This window comes from Oncorhynchus mykiss, chromosome 12, assembly GCF_013265735.2.
Source record: "Oncorhynchus mykiss isolate Arlee chromosome 12, USDA_OmykA_1.1, whole genome shotgun sequence".
NCBI classification, from domain to species: domain Eukaryota; kingdom Metazoa; phylum Chordata; class Actinopteri; order Salmoniformes; family Salmonidae; genus Oncorhynchus; species Oncorhynchus mykiss.
The window spans coordinates 45,649,476-45,664,665 of NC_048576.1; the positions used below are offsets into that span (position 1 = coordinate 45,649,476).

Consider the following 15,190-nt stretch of genomic DNA (forward strand, 5'->3'; position numbering starts at 1 on the left):
ACTAACCGGTGCCTCCGCACATTGGCTACCTGGACTATCTGCATTGTGTCCTGCCACCCACCAGCTACCTCAATCAGCCCTGTATATAGCCACACTACTGTTATTTTTCACTGTCTTTTTACTGTTGTTTTTCTTTCTTTACTTATCAATTGTTCACCTAATACCTTTTTATTTAAACTTAAAAATCGCACTGTTGGTTAGGGCCTGTAAGTAAGCATTTTACTGTAAGGTCTACCTACACCTGTTGTATTCTGCACACATGACAAACTTTGACAAATAAACTTTGATTTTATTTGAATTTGGTGTTTGTCCCATTTTGTGAATTTTTGGTTGGTGACCGGACCCCAGACCTCACAACCATGAACGGCAATGGGTTCTTTAACTGATTGAAGTATTTTTAGCCAGATCCTAATAGGCTCTATGCATTATAGCGCCTCCCACATTCTATTTGACTTCCTACCGGGTTGCTGACTTCCGGAGCGATTTACGCTATTGTTTTTACCATTAGCTTATTAGTTAGCTAACAGTCGTCGATGCATTTCTCACTGACATAATTTGCAACGCCTACGTTCAAATTACAGCCCCGTGAAGGACGTGCTAATAAACATTGTTCAGTGCCTCTGTGTTCAGGTTCTTCAAAATGTAATGGTATTGTGTGCTTCCGTAGTTTCCCAGTCGATGTAGAGCTCAGGAAGCGGTGGTTGGTGGCAGAACGTCGTGACAACTTTACTGTCACCAAATGCGCAAAGGTGTGTAGTACACATTTCGTCAAGAGTGACTTTGTTGAGGGAAAAATTGTGGGGCGACAATACCTAAAAAGAGGTGTTGTTCCTACAGTCTTCGAGTGGAACTGGCACATTCAAAAGACACCTGGTGTTTGGGAAAGAAGACTGAAACTTCCTGCCCCGACTGAGGAGGATGAAGAACAAGGTGCGCTGCCTATGGACTGTGCCGTCTCTTGATCTGGTTCAGACATATGATTACTGTGCAGTCCCCGAACATGGCCCTAATGGCAAACCATGAGCACATAAGAGAAATTGAGGAGCTTCGAGCCAAGCTACAGCGATTTGCTGGTTCTGACGAGGATATACGTTTTTACACAAGGTACAGTAATGATTTATTATCCTGCATTACTATTGTTTATTATTTATTATTCCAAAGTCCATGTTACCTTTAAGAACATGTTCATTGTTATTTAAAACTTGGCTAGCATATCTTAGCATAAGTAGGCACATTGAATGTATATTGTCTTTACATTAGTTTTCAGTTAACCCCCAGGTCATTGCTGCAAATAAGATTTGGTTCTTAGTCCACTTCCCAGGTTAAATAAGGACAATTTAAAACAAATTAACTGCTGTGATGATAGCTGCTGTGAATTACAGTACGAATTGCACTAATAAGAAAAACAGGCTACAATAGCAGCTAGGTCATGTCTAGTGCTACTTAATGCTTAGAGAAAATGGGTGATGAGCTTTTTTGGTATTCAAATACTCTGGGTCTGTCTTTAGATTTGCAAACTACACCCACCTGATGGCCTTCTGGCACTTGATTGAGCGGGCAGCAGAGACCAAGTTTATAATAGTCACAAGCACCAATCCATCTGAAACAAGTATTACTTGAAGGAAACCAGTAAGGGACTTCATCAACTTCATCAAATGCAGTACTTAATAGAGAATATTATTTGATCTTACTGTAACTGTTCAACATTATTAACTTTTTGTGCTATGGACTGAATGTAAGGACTTTATTGTACTAAAACTGTTTTCTTTATGTTCAGACCCTGCCATCCATCGACTAGTTCTTCTTGTTTATTACTCATCTGTCGCTGGGTCTGAAGCAGAAGGATTTGGCCCATCGGTTCAGGATCCAGCAATCGACAGTGAGACAGATTATCATCGCTTGAGCCATCTTCCTCTACTGTCTGCTTGGATCAGCACGGAATGGATCCCCAAGGAAATATCAACGTGCAGCTGCCACCTGAGTTCAAGGACTATCCAGACACCCAGGTAGTGATCGACTGCACTGAACTCCGCTGCCAGACACCATCTTCACTGCTACTGCAGAGTGAGGTGTTTTCTTCCTACAAGTCACACTGTACCTTTAAGGGCATGTTGAGAATGTCACTACATGGAGCTGTCACTTTTGTGTCATCGTTGTATGCTGGATCTGTGAGTGACAAGGAGATATTCAAGTAGTCTGGAATTATTTCCTTACTCACCCCTGACATCGGCGTTATGGTGGAAAAGGGCTTTCTAGTAGATGATATTGTTCAGTGCAAGGTCTACCAGCCAGCCTTTCTGTCAAGACACACACAGATACCAGCGCATGAGGTTAGGGAGACCCAATCCATTGCCAGGCTGAGAGTGCATGTTGAATGAATGATCCACAGAGTAAAGGAGCATAAGCTGTTTGACACAGTCATCCCCCTGACCATCTCAGGCAGCATCAACCAATTATTTGCAGTGGCGTGCCTGTTGGTCAACTATCAAAATGGACCTTGGGTCAGAGCATAGATTAAGCCAGTGTAAATGTACATGTGTTTATTTGCTAGCAGCAAAATAATAAGTTGTTTATCTATGACATGTATCAATAATTTGTATTGTAGTGAATATCTGTTTGTGTGGAGCTTGTATTGGATTTAATTAGGCAGAGTTTAGGGTTGGGGAAAATAAATAATTTAAACACAGAATAGCCAGAATGCAAGATTGAATAAAATATTAGAGGTGTAATTGATTAACTGAACTGTTGAACATTTGCTGAAATACATTTTTTTAAACAAATATATTCTACTGTAGTTTTCTTCACAAGAACATCAAAACGTATTTTTCATGATACCACTAATCTTGGCACACATTCAGGTGCGAGAGAGACACTTCTGAAAGGGGTGGTAAAAAGAAAAGTGATCAACCTTCTCTTATAGTTTTTGAAACCTGTAGATCTTTATATATCCTTTCAACTAGGATGTCCTCATGTGCATAGATGACAGTCACACCAGCTTACAACCTGTGAGAAGGATTTTACCTTGCACCTGCCAGTAGTAAGCATGAGATCTCTTCAACTTCAGCTCTCCATTCTATATCTTCAGGTAAGGGCAGTCAACATAACTTGGTACATTTGGGCACTTGACCTCTAAGAGTCCAAAGTGCAGTCTCACACTGGGATCAAATATGATGCCATCTGGAGAGGATCCGAACCACGGAGCATCTGGGTGCACTACGAAGCCACACGGAAAGAGGTTAACATTCTTCGGGGTGCAGTACTCCTGTACAGCCCCTGGATCCATGGCTAGCCCCCACTCCAGCTAGGCGGTCAGCTGAGGTCTCTCCCCGGACATGGCAAACCTCTCGAAAATGAGAGGATGTTGTTCTCATTTTCCTGAGCTGATGCAATGCTGGGCTGCTGCTCTGCTCCCTTGTAGCAACCTTGACTTTGTGTGACATTTAGTAGGTTGTCTCTAATGCCTTGGCGTGGAACTGTTCCTGATGGCTAAGGACGTAAGCCCACTGGGAAGACTGAAGCCTGTAGCCATCTAATGGAAGTATTGGTGGAGCAGGGGCATTGTCAATCTTCACAATTTCACTGGTCTTTGGCTGTGGAAGTATTGGACAGCACACTGCCAGCTTGCAATGGCCCGAAGGCGGACTCAACCAGGGGCACGTCAGCTGACAATTCCATTGTTGTCACAAGAGAGGCAGTAAGAGGAGTAAAGTTGGCATACGTTTCTGAGATGCAGAGAAAGTCCATGTCAGGCATGTATCCATTGAGTGCTTTGTAGAGAGAACTTCTGCAAAACATTTTAAAACCTTAACATCCGGTTGGAGAGGTTGCTATGACAAAGACTCATGTAACTTCTTCAGAAACCACAAGCCCGAAGGTTAAAATTAAATGGATTAAAATATACAGATTCATAGATTATTATATATTTCCCCCCAGTCTTTGTTCCAAACATTTGTCATTACATCGTAAAGATGCCACTGTTTAGGCTTATCATCTGGATACAAAAAAATCACAAGAAAATTAGAAATAGAAGTAAGGTATTGTTTGCTTGCTAGTCACAGGTAATGGTTTGATGCTTAAACCTGTTGGATTGAGTTCAGTGGAGCACACCATAGCAACACTTTATAAAACAGAAAATTAGCATTTCCTATTGGACTAGTCCCTCCATATTTTAGTCAATGTTCTGACATTTAGTGCAGAATGAACACTATAAAGTATATTTTAAAATACATATGTAAACATATACACTGAGTGTACAAAACATAAGTCTATCCATGAATCAAATCAAATCAAAATCTAATTGTAGTTGTCACGGGATGGCAGGGTAGCCTAGTGGTTACCCTGCCACTAGGTAGCCTAGTGGTTAGAGCGTTGGTATAGTAACCGGAAGGTTGTAAGTTCAAACCCCCGAGCTGGCAAGGTACAAATCTGTCGTTCTGCCCCTGAACAGGCAGTTAACCCACTGTTCCTAGGCCGTCATTGAAAATAAGAATTTGTTCTTAACTGACTTGCCTAGTTAAATAAAGGTAAAATAAAACATGTAGACCTTACCGTGAAATGCTTACTTTCAAGCCCTTAACCAACAATGCACTTCAAGAAATACAGTTAAGAAAATATTTACTAAAGAAAATAAAGTGAAGAAAAAAAATCTAAAAGTAACACAAGGAAATTACATATATAGGAGGTACCGAGTCAACGTGCGGAGTTACAGGTTAGTCGAGGTAATTTGTAAAGTGACTATGCATAGAGAGTAGCAACAGTATAAAAACAAAGGTGGGGTCAATGTAAATTGTCCGGGTAGGCATTTGATTAAATGTTCAGCAGTCTTATGGCTTGGGTTAGAAGCTATTAAGGAGCCCTTTGGTCCTAGACTTGGCACCCCGGTACTGCTTGCCGTGCGGTAGCAGAGAGAACAGTCTATAACTTGGGTGATGAGTCTTTGACAATGTTTTGGGCCTTCCTCTGACACCGCCTAGTATATAGTTCCTGGATGTCAGGAAGCTTGGTCCCAGTGATGGGCTGTATGCACTACCCCTTGTAGCGCCTTACGGTCAGATACCGAGCAGTTGCCATACCAGGTGGTGATGCAACCGGTCAGGATGCTCTCGATGGTGCAGCTGTAGAACTTTTTGAGGATCTTGGGACCCATGCCAAATCTTTTAAGTCTCCTGAGGGGGAATAGGTTTTGTCGTGCCCGCTTCACAACTGTCTTGGTGTGTTAGTACTATGATAGTTCGTTGGTGATGTGGACATCAAGGAAATTGAAACTCTCGACCCGCTCCACTACAGCCCATCGATGTTAATGGGGCCTACCACTGTTGTGTCATCAGCAAACTTAATGATGGCGTTGGAGTCGTGCTTTGCCATGCGGTCGTGGGTGAACAAGGAGTACAGGATGGGACTAAGCACACACCCCTAAGGGGCCCCAGTGTTGAGGATCAGCGTGGCAGATGTGTTGTTGCCTACCCTTACCACCTGGGGGCGGCCCGTCAGGAAGCCCAGAATCCAGATGCAGAGGGAGGTGTTTAGTCCCAGGGTCCTTAGCTTAGTGATGAGCTTCGTGGCTACTATGGTGTTGAACGCTGAGCTGTAGTAAATGAACAGCATTCTCAAAATAGGTGTTCCTTTTGTCCAAGTGGGAAAGGGCAGTGTGGAGTGTGATTGAGATTGCGTCATCTGTGGATCTGTTGGGGCGGTATGTGAATTGGAGTGAGTCTAGGGTATCCGGGAGGATGCTGTTGATACGAGCCATGACCAGACTTTCAAAGCACTTCATGGCTACTGACGTGACTGCTACGGGGCAGTAATAATTTAGGCAAGTTACCTTCACTTCGTTGGGCACAGGGACTATGGTTGTCTGCTTAAAACATGGAGGTATTACAGACTCAGTCAGGGAGAAGTTGAAAATATCAGTGACGACACTTGCCAGTTGGTCCGCGCATGATTTGAGTACACATCCTGGTAATCCATCTGTCTCTGCGGCTTTGTGAATGTTGACCTGTTTAAAGGTCTTTCTCACATCGGTGACCGAGAGCATTATCACACAGTCATCCAGAACAGCTGGTGCTCTCATGCAAGCTTCAGTGTTGCTTGCCTCGAAGTGAGCATGAAAGGCTCGTATGATAGGCTCTCGTCACTGGGCAACTCACGTCTGGGTTTTCCGTTCTAGTCCGTAATTGTTTTCAAGCCCTGCCACATCCAACGAGCATCACAGCCGGTGTAGTAAGATTCAATCTTAATCCTGTATTGACACTTTGCTTGTTTGATGGTTTGTCTGAGGGCATAGCGGGATTTCTTATAGGCGTCCGGATTAGTGTCATGCACCTTGAAAGCGTTAGCTCTAGCCTCGATGCAGATGTTGCCTGTAATCCATGGCTTCTGGTTGGGATGAGAACGTATGGTCAGTGTGGGGATGACGTCGTTGATGCACTTATTTATGAAGCCGATGACTGGGGTGGTATACTCCTCAAAGCCATTGGATGAATCCTGGAACGTATTCCTGTCTGTGCTAGCAAAACAGTCCTGTAGCAAAGCATCCGCGTCATCTGAGCACTTCCGTATTGAGCGAGTCACTGGTACTTCCTTCTTTAGTTTTTGCTTGTAAGCAGGAATCAGGAGGATAGAATTATGGTCAGATTTGCCAATGGAGGGCAGGGAGAGCTTTGTATGCATCTCTGTGTGTGGAGTAAAGGTGGTCTGGAGTTTTCTTTCCTCTTGTTGCACTTGTGACATGCTGGTAAAACTGATTTAAGTTGGCCTGCATTAAGTCCCCGGCCACTAGGAGCTCCGCTTCTGGGGGAGCATTCATTTGTTTGCCTTAGAGTTGGTTGAGAGCGGACTTGGTGCCTAAATCAATCTGTGGTGGTAAACAGACGGCTGTGAAAAATATAGATGAGAACTCTCTTGGTAGATAGTGTGGTCTACAGCTTGTCATAAGGTACTCTCCCTCATGCGAGCAATACCTCAAGACTTCTTTAATACGCACCAGCTGTTATTGACACACAGACACACAGCCCCAACCCTTGTCTTACCAGACGTAGCTTCTTTGTTCTGCCGGTGCATTGAAAATCCCTCCAGCTCTATATTATCCGTTTCGTCGTTCAGCCTCAACTCGGTGAAACATAAGCTATTACAGTTCTTAATGTTCTGATGGTAGGATCATTGTAATCGTAGGTCATCAATTTTATTTTCCAATGATTGTATGTTAACAAGTAGAATTGATGGCAGTGGGAGTTGAGTCGCTCGTCACGGATTCTCAAAAGGCAGCCCAATCAGCGTCCTCTTTTCCTCCGTCTTTTCTTCATGCAAATGTATCTGGGCCTGTTCCCGGGAGAGCAGTATTTCTTTCTCGTCTGAAATGTTAAAGAAAAAAGCTTATTCCAGTTCGTGGAGAGTAAACCTAGTTCTGATGTCCATAAGTTATTTTCGGTCATAATAAGTTTAAAAAAAGAATTTATAAACAATGCAAAGAAATGAACAAAATATCACAATTGGTTACGGATTGTAAAATGCATACAGTTGAAGTCGGAAGTTTAGATACACCTTAGCCAAATACATTTAAACTCAGTTTTTCACAATTCCTGACATTTAATCCTAGTAAAAATTAATTGTATTAGGTCAGTTAAAGTAAAGCTTGGTCGCAAATGGGTCTTCCAAATGGACAATAACCCCAAGCAGAAGTTTACATACACTCAATTAGTATTTGGTAGCATTGCCTTTAATTGTTTAACTTGGGTCAAACGTTTTGGGTAGCCTTCCACAAGCTTCCCACAATAAGTTGGGTGAATTTTGGCCAGAGCTGGTGTAACTGAGTCAGGTTTTGTAGGCCTCCTTGCTCGCACACAAGTTTTCAGTTCTGTCCACAAATTGTCTATAGGATTGAGATCAGGGCTTTGTGATGGCCACTCCAATACCTTGACTTTGTTGTCCTTAAGCCATAAGCCATTTTGCCACAACTTTGGAAGTATGCTTGGGGTTATTGTCCATTTGGAAGACCCATTTGCGACCAAGCTTTAACTTCCTGACTGATGTTACTTTAATGTATCCATATAATTTTCCTACCTCATGATGCCATCTATTTTGTGAAGTGCACCAGTCCCTCCTGCAGCAAAGCACCCCCACAACATGATGCTGCCACCCCCGTGCTTCACGGTTGGGATGGTGTTCTGTCTTGCAAGCCTCCCCCTTTTTCCTCCAAACATAACGATGGTCATTATGGCCAAACAGTTAAATTTTTGTTTCATCAGACCAGAGGACATTTCTCCAAAAAGCACGATCTTTGTCCCCATGTGCAGTTGCAAACCATAGTCTGGCTTTTTTATGGCCATTTTGTAGCAGTGGCTTCTTCCTTGCTGAGCGGTCTTTCAGGTTATGTCGATATAGGACTCGTTTTACTGTGGATATATATTTTTTTGTACCTGTTTCCTCCGGCATCTTCACATGGTCCTTTGCTGTTGTTCTGGGATTGATTTGCAGTTTTCGCACCAAAGTACGTTCTTCTCTAGGAGACTGAACACATCTCCTTCCTGAGTGATATGACGGCTGCGTGGTCCCCAGGCGTTTGGAAATTGCTCCCAAGGATGAACCAGACTTGTGGAGGTCTACAATTTCTTTTTCTGAGGTCTTGGCTGATTTCTTTTGATTTTGCCATGATGACAGGCAAAGAGGCACTGAGTTTGAAAGTAGGCCTTGAAATACATCCACATGTACACCTCTAATTGACTCAAATTATATCAATTGTAAGTAAGAATTTCACGGTAAGGTCTACATCTGTTGTATTCGGCGCATGTGTCAACTAACATTTTATTTTATTTGAATTGAGGCTGTTCTGAGAGCAAAAGCGGTTGCAACTCAATATTGGAAAGATGTACCTAATTTTTTGCACACTCAGTGTATAAAAATGAATGAGCATTGAGTAGTGAATTTAGTGTGATTTATTTGAAGGTGCTTATGTGGTAGGTGTGAGCAATTGTGACGGTTAACTCTTTCCTCTTCTTTTATCGTCAGCCATTCTCTATGCATACATTTCTCCTGCACCTGTGGGAAACACACCCACCCCAACAACACCACCTACAAACCCAGAGGCTACTACTACCGATGTGCCCACCTTCGCATCTTCCACTGCTGATACGTACACCTCTACTCCAGTGACCGACCCAACATCTAACCCCACAGAGGCCACCCCCACATCCACCCAGGCCAACGAGGGAGCCCCAGAGCCAGTATTGTCAACTGGCCAGACAGTGAGTGTAACGCACACAGACACACACACAAACACACACCTTATCTATTCATTAACAGAACAGAGGAAGGGGGAACCCAATATTGAACCATGAAAAGTGATACCACACTGGTTTATTGGCCATCATGTTTGTGTGTAACCAAATTAATTCAAATGCTACTATTCAAATGACTCTATTAGGCGGGAGCAGCAGTCCCAACTGCCAAATCAGAGGACAAAGTAGGTAAATAGATACAAAATGACTGAAAGCGAAATAAAGTACAAATAAAACAGACAAACAAGGAGACATACATCTGTCAATGAAAATGCCTGCTCCAGGCTACTCTGGCAACTGCAATCGTTTTTTATTTATTTTTATAAACAAGTCCAAGTAGTCCTCCCTCTTTCAGCCGTTTACTTCCATTTGGTTCTTATTTAATATGACCTGGTTGTACTGTAGGTACAGTGCATTTGGAATGTATTCAGACCCCTTGACTTTTTCCACATTTTGTTATGTTACAGCCTTCTACTGAAATTGATTAAATCATTTTCTCCCTCAATCTACACACAATGCCCCATAATGACAAGCAAATACAGTTTAAAAAAAAATATTTATTAAAAAACTGAAATATCACATTTACATAAGTATTCAGACCCTTTTCTATACTTTGTTGAAGCACCTTTGGCAGTGATTACAGCCTCGAGTCTTCCTGGGTATGACGCTACAAGCTTGGCACCTGTATGTTGGGAGTTTCTCCCATTCTTCTCTGCAGATCCTCAAGCTTTGTTCAGTTGGATGGGGAGCTTCGCTGCACAGCTATTTTCAGGTCTCTCCAGAGATGTTGGATTGGGTTCAAGTCTGGGCTCTGGCTGGGCCACTCAAGGACATTCAGAGACTTGTCCCAAAGCCACTCCTGCATTGCCTTGGCTGTCTGCTTAGGGTTGTTGTCTTGTTGGAAGGTAAACCTTTGCCCCAGTCTGAGGTCCTGAGTGCTCTGGAGCAGGTTTTCATCAATAATCTCTCTGTACTAGTCTCCTAGTACCTGCTGCTGAAAAACATCCCCACAGCATGATGCTGCCACTACCATGCTTCACCATAGGGATGGTGCCAGGTTTCCTCCAGACGTGAAGCTTGGCATTCGGGCCAAATAGTTAAATCTTGGTTTCATCAGACCAGAGATAGTGTGGTATGTTTTTCCCCCCAACACCACGTTCCAACAATTTGTGTAGCAGACCCTCATGCCAAATCGAGTCAAAAGCTTTTTTTAAATCAACAAAGCATGACAAGACTTTGCCTTTGTTTTGGTTTGTTTCTTTGTCAATTAAGGTGTGCAGGGTCAATACATGGTCTGTCATAAGAACAAGGCTTCCCTCTTAAAAAGGGTTGGAACCCAGTGTAAATCAATGATGCCTCTAGCCTCCCGTGTGGCGCAATGGTCTAAGTCACTGCATCGCAGTTTCCAGTGCTTGAGGCGTCACTACAGACGCGGGTTCGATCCCAGGCTGTGTCACAGCTGGCCATAACCGGGAGACCCATAAGGCAGCGCACAATTAGCCCAGCATCTTCCTGATAGGCGAGTGTTTGGCTGGCTGGAATTTCCTTGTCACGTGGCGCTCTAGCGACTACAGCTGGACAGTGTTTCCTCCGACGCTGGCTTCTCGGTTAAGTGAGCAGTGTCAAGAAGCAGTGCGGCTTGTACGGTTTCGTAGGATGCATGGCCTTCACCTCTCCCGAGTCCGTAGGGGACTTGCAGCGATGAGACAAGACTGGGGAGAAAAAGGGGTAAAAATATAAAATAATTCAAATTCACATCAAACTAATCAACATAATAATTGCAAAGGGGTTTTCTAATGATCAGTTAGCATTTTAAAATGCTAACTGATGATGATAAACTTGGATTCGCTAACACAACGTGCCATTGGAGTTGTTTCTTTGTTTATTACAGTTAGGGTTAGGGTTAGGGTTATGTTTAGGCATTGACCCCAAATTCTTAAGGTTAGGCGTTAAGGTTTGGGATAGGCTGAAAACCAAAATATCAAAAACAATCCATCACTGGATTAGAACATGCAACCGTTGGAATCGGAGGCAACTGCTTGCGCCCATCCACAACGCCCCAGCAAAACCGAAACCTACTTGAACGTAACAGCGCTCACTATTGCTCCTAGTGGCCGGTTTCCACATCTCCCTCACACATGGATGTGCATCTAATATTGACTTCTATCACGGGTGACCTGCTTGTTTACAACTACAGTGCCTTGCGAAAGTATTCGGCCCCCTTAAACTTAGAGACCTTTTGCCACATTTCAGGCTTCAAACATAAAGATATAAAACTGTATTTTTTTGTGAAGAATCAACAACAAGTGGGACACAATCATGAAGTGGAACAACATTTATTGGATATTTCAAACTTTTTTAACAAATCACAAACTGAAAAATTGGGCGTGCAAAATTATTCAGCCCCTTTACTTTCAGTGCAGCAAACTCTCCAGAAGTTCAGTGAGGATCTCTGAATGATCCAATGTTGACCTAAATGACTAATGATGATAAATACAATCCACCTGTGTGTAATCAAGTCTCCGTATAAATGCACCTGCACTTTGATAGTCTCAGAGGTCCGTCAAAAGCGCAGAGAGCATCATGAAGAACAAGGAACACACCAGGCAGGTCCGAGATACTGTTGTGAAGAAGTTTAAAGCCGGATTTGGATACAAAAAGATTTCCCAAGCTTTAAACATCCCAAGGAGCACTGTGCAAGCGATAATATTGAAATGGAAGGAGTATCAGACCACTGCAAATCTACCAAGACCTGGCCGTCCCTCTAAACTTTCCGCTCATACAAGGAGAAGACTGATCAGAGATGCAGCCAAGAGGCCCATGATCACTCTGGATGAACTGCAGAGGTCTACAGCTGAGGTGGGAGACTCTGTCCATAGGACAACAATCAGTCGTATTTTGCACAAATCTGGCCTTTATGGAAGAGTGGCAAGAAGAAAGCCATTTCTTAAAGATATCCATAAAAAGTGTTGGTTAAAGTTTGCGACAAGCCACCTGGGAGACACACCAAACATGTGGAAGAAGGTGTTCTGGTCAGATGAAACCAAAATGGAACTTTTTGGCAACAATGCAAAACGTTATGTTTGGCGTAAAAGCAACACAGCTGAACACACCATCCCCACTGTCAAACATGGTGGTGGCAGCATCATGGTTTGGGCCTGCTTTTCTTCAGCAGGGACAGGGAAGATGGTTAAAATTGATGGGAAGATGGATGGAGCCAAATACAGGACCATTCTGGAAGAAAACCTGATGGAGTCTGCAAAAGACCTGAGACTGGGACGGAGATTTGTCTTCCAACAAGACAGTGATCCAAAACATAAAGCAAAATCTACAATGGAATGGTTCAAAAATAAACATACCCAGGTGTTAGAATGGCCAAGTCAAAGTCCAGACCTGAATCCAATCGAGAATCTGTGGAAAGAACTGAAAACTGCTGTTCACAAATGCTCTCCATCCAACCTCACTGAGCTCGAGCTGTTTTGCAAGGAGGAATGGGAAAAAATGTAAGTCTCTCGATGTGCAAAACTGATAGAGACATACCCCAAGCGACTTACAGCTGTAATCGCAGCAAAAGGTGGCGCTACAAAGTATTAACCTAAGGGGGCTGAATAATTTTGCACGCCCAATTTTTCAGTTTTTGATTTGTTAAAAAAGTTTGAAATATCCAATAAATGTCGTTCCACTTCATGATTGTGTCCCACTTGTTGTTGATTCTTCACAAAAAAATACAGTTTTATATCTTTATGTTTGAAGCCTGAAATGTGGCAAAAGGTCGCAAAGTTCAAGGGGGCCGAATACTTTCGCAAGGCACTGTACTTCTGGTACAAAGTCAAGGATACTTTCCTTTGGAAATAATTGGTATATGTCTTCAAGGTAATCGACCCAGAAAAATACCAAAGTATTTGATGCAAGAATTGTGAACACCATGTACGCCTCACAAAAGACCTCATCCAACATCAAGGGGCCCCATGTCCAGTTTGACATTGCACAGGATGTCAGCAGGACCATTGGAGGGCAGACAGAACTCATGCAGCGATTTGATTAAGACTGTGAGCAGAAGTCAGTCTGGAAAGCCCTCAATCTCAAGTAGATCTGAGGACATTCCTGTTCATTCCAAGATGGCATAGCAGTTCAGACGTCTTTTGTCCTCGTCTTGTCCCATATATATATATATATAAACTTTTTTCACATACATTTTTTAAATTTTCCATCAACTCATCTTCAAAACACTCTCCTGCAACCCGCCTCACCAATTTATATTCATAAAAAAGTATTATTTACCTCAAATCTGTAATCCTCCAAGAAGCTAATCAGAAACTCCAAGAGGCTAGCCAGAAGCTAGCCAGAAGCTAATCCAGAAGCTAATCAGAAGCTAGTTCAGAAGCTAGTTAGCTTCTTTACTGGCAAATCGTTAGTATTCAGCTAACCACAGTTTGTGGTCATCAGCTATCCTTTAGCTCGAAAATCTATCGGCAGTTTTGTACGGCGCAGCGCAGCGCGGCTCGGAACGGAACATACCGGACCAATTTTTCTCTCCATGTCCCTGGATTTCAACCGCTAACTCAGGACATTCATACCTGGATCTCACAGCTAGCTAGCTGCTATCCGTGTGACTATCGGCTTTCGTCGATTCCGGAGCAAACATCAATTATTCCGGAGCTAGCCAGCTCCGTCAATCACTCCTGAGTTCCATCAATCACTCCTGGGCTGCAGTCACCTATCTGGACCTGTTTTACTGCCTACGAGGAGCCCCACCGGGCCTTCACAACTGGACTGCCGACGTTATCTACCCGAAGGAGTTATCCGGCTGGCTCCTCCGTCGCGACGTTACCTGAACGCCCATCTGCGGCCTGCTAACCATTAGCTGTCTTATCGGCTGCTATCTGAATAGACAATCGGACAATTTATTTATTTATTTTTATTATTATTATGTTTTCTTCTTGGGCCTCTATAACTATATCTATTGTTTTTATTTTTGTTGTTGTTGTGTGATTTGGATTAATCCCCTCTACCACACGCAACCCCACTAATCTACTGACGGAACGCAAGAGGTGGCTAATAACAGACCTCCATCCTATGCTAGCTTGCTACCGATGGCCTGGCTAGCTGTCTAAATCGCCGTGACCCCCAACCAACCTCTCTAATCACCGGACCCTTTTGATCACTCGACTAAGTATGCCTCTCCTTAATGTCAATATGCCTTGTCCATTGCTGTTCTGGTTAGTGTTTATTGGCTTATTTCACTGTAGAGCCTCTAGTCCTGCTCACTATACCTTATCCAACCTATTAGTTCCACCACCCACACATGCAATGACATCTCCTGGTTTCAATATGCCTTGTCCATTGCTGTTCTGGTTAGTGTTTATTGGCTTATTTCACTGTAGAGCCTCTAGTCCTGCTCACTATACCTTATCCAACCTATTAGTTCCACCACCCACACATGCAATGACATCTCCTGGTTTCAATGATGTTTCTAGAGACAATATCTCTCTCTTCATCACTCAATACCTAGGTTTACCTCCACTGTATTCACATCCTACCATACCTTTGTCTGTACATTATACCTTGATGCTATTTTATCGCCCCCAGAAACCTCCTTTTACTCTCTGTTCCAGACGTTCTAGACGACCAATTCTGATTGCTTTTAGCCGCACCCTTATTCTACTCCTCCTATGTTCCTCTGGCGATGTAGAGGTGAATCCAGGCCCTGCAGTGCCTAGCTCCACTCCTATTCCCCAGGTGCTCTCTTTTGATGACTTCTGTAACTGTAATAGCCTTGGTTTCATGCATGTTAAAAATGCATTTTAAAAATCCACCTCTCTAAAAACAAGTCTCTCACCGTTGCCGCCTGCTATAGACCACCCTCTGCCCCCAGCTGTGCTCTGGACACCATATGTGAACTGATTGCCCCCCATCTA

General features: G+C 43.2%; 1 long non-coding RNA gene across 1 annotated transcript; it reads left to right on the forward strand.

Moving 5' to 3' along the window:
- The first annotated feature begins 447 nt into the window (after window positions 1–447).
- Window positions 448–2,780, forward strand: LOC110537681. The gene is made up of 2 exons (XR_002475667.2): window positions 448–1,104; window positions 1,778–2,780. It is a non-coding gene; the product is annotated as an uncharacterized LOC110537681 (long non-coding RNA).
- Window positions 2,781–15,190: the final 12,410 nt, after the last annotated feature.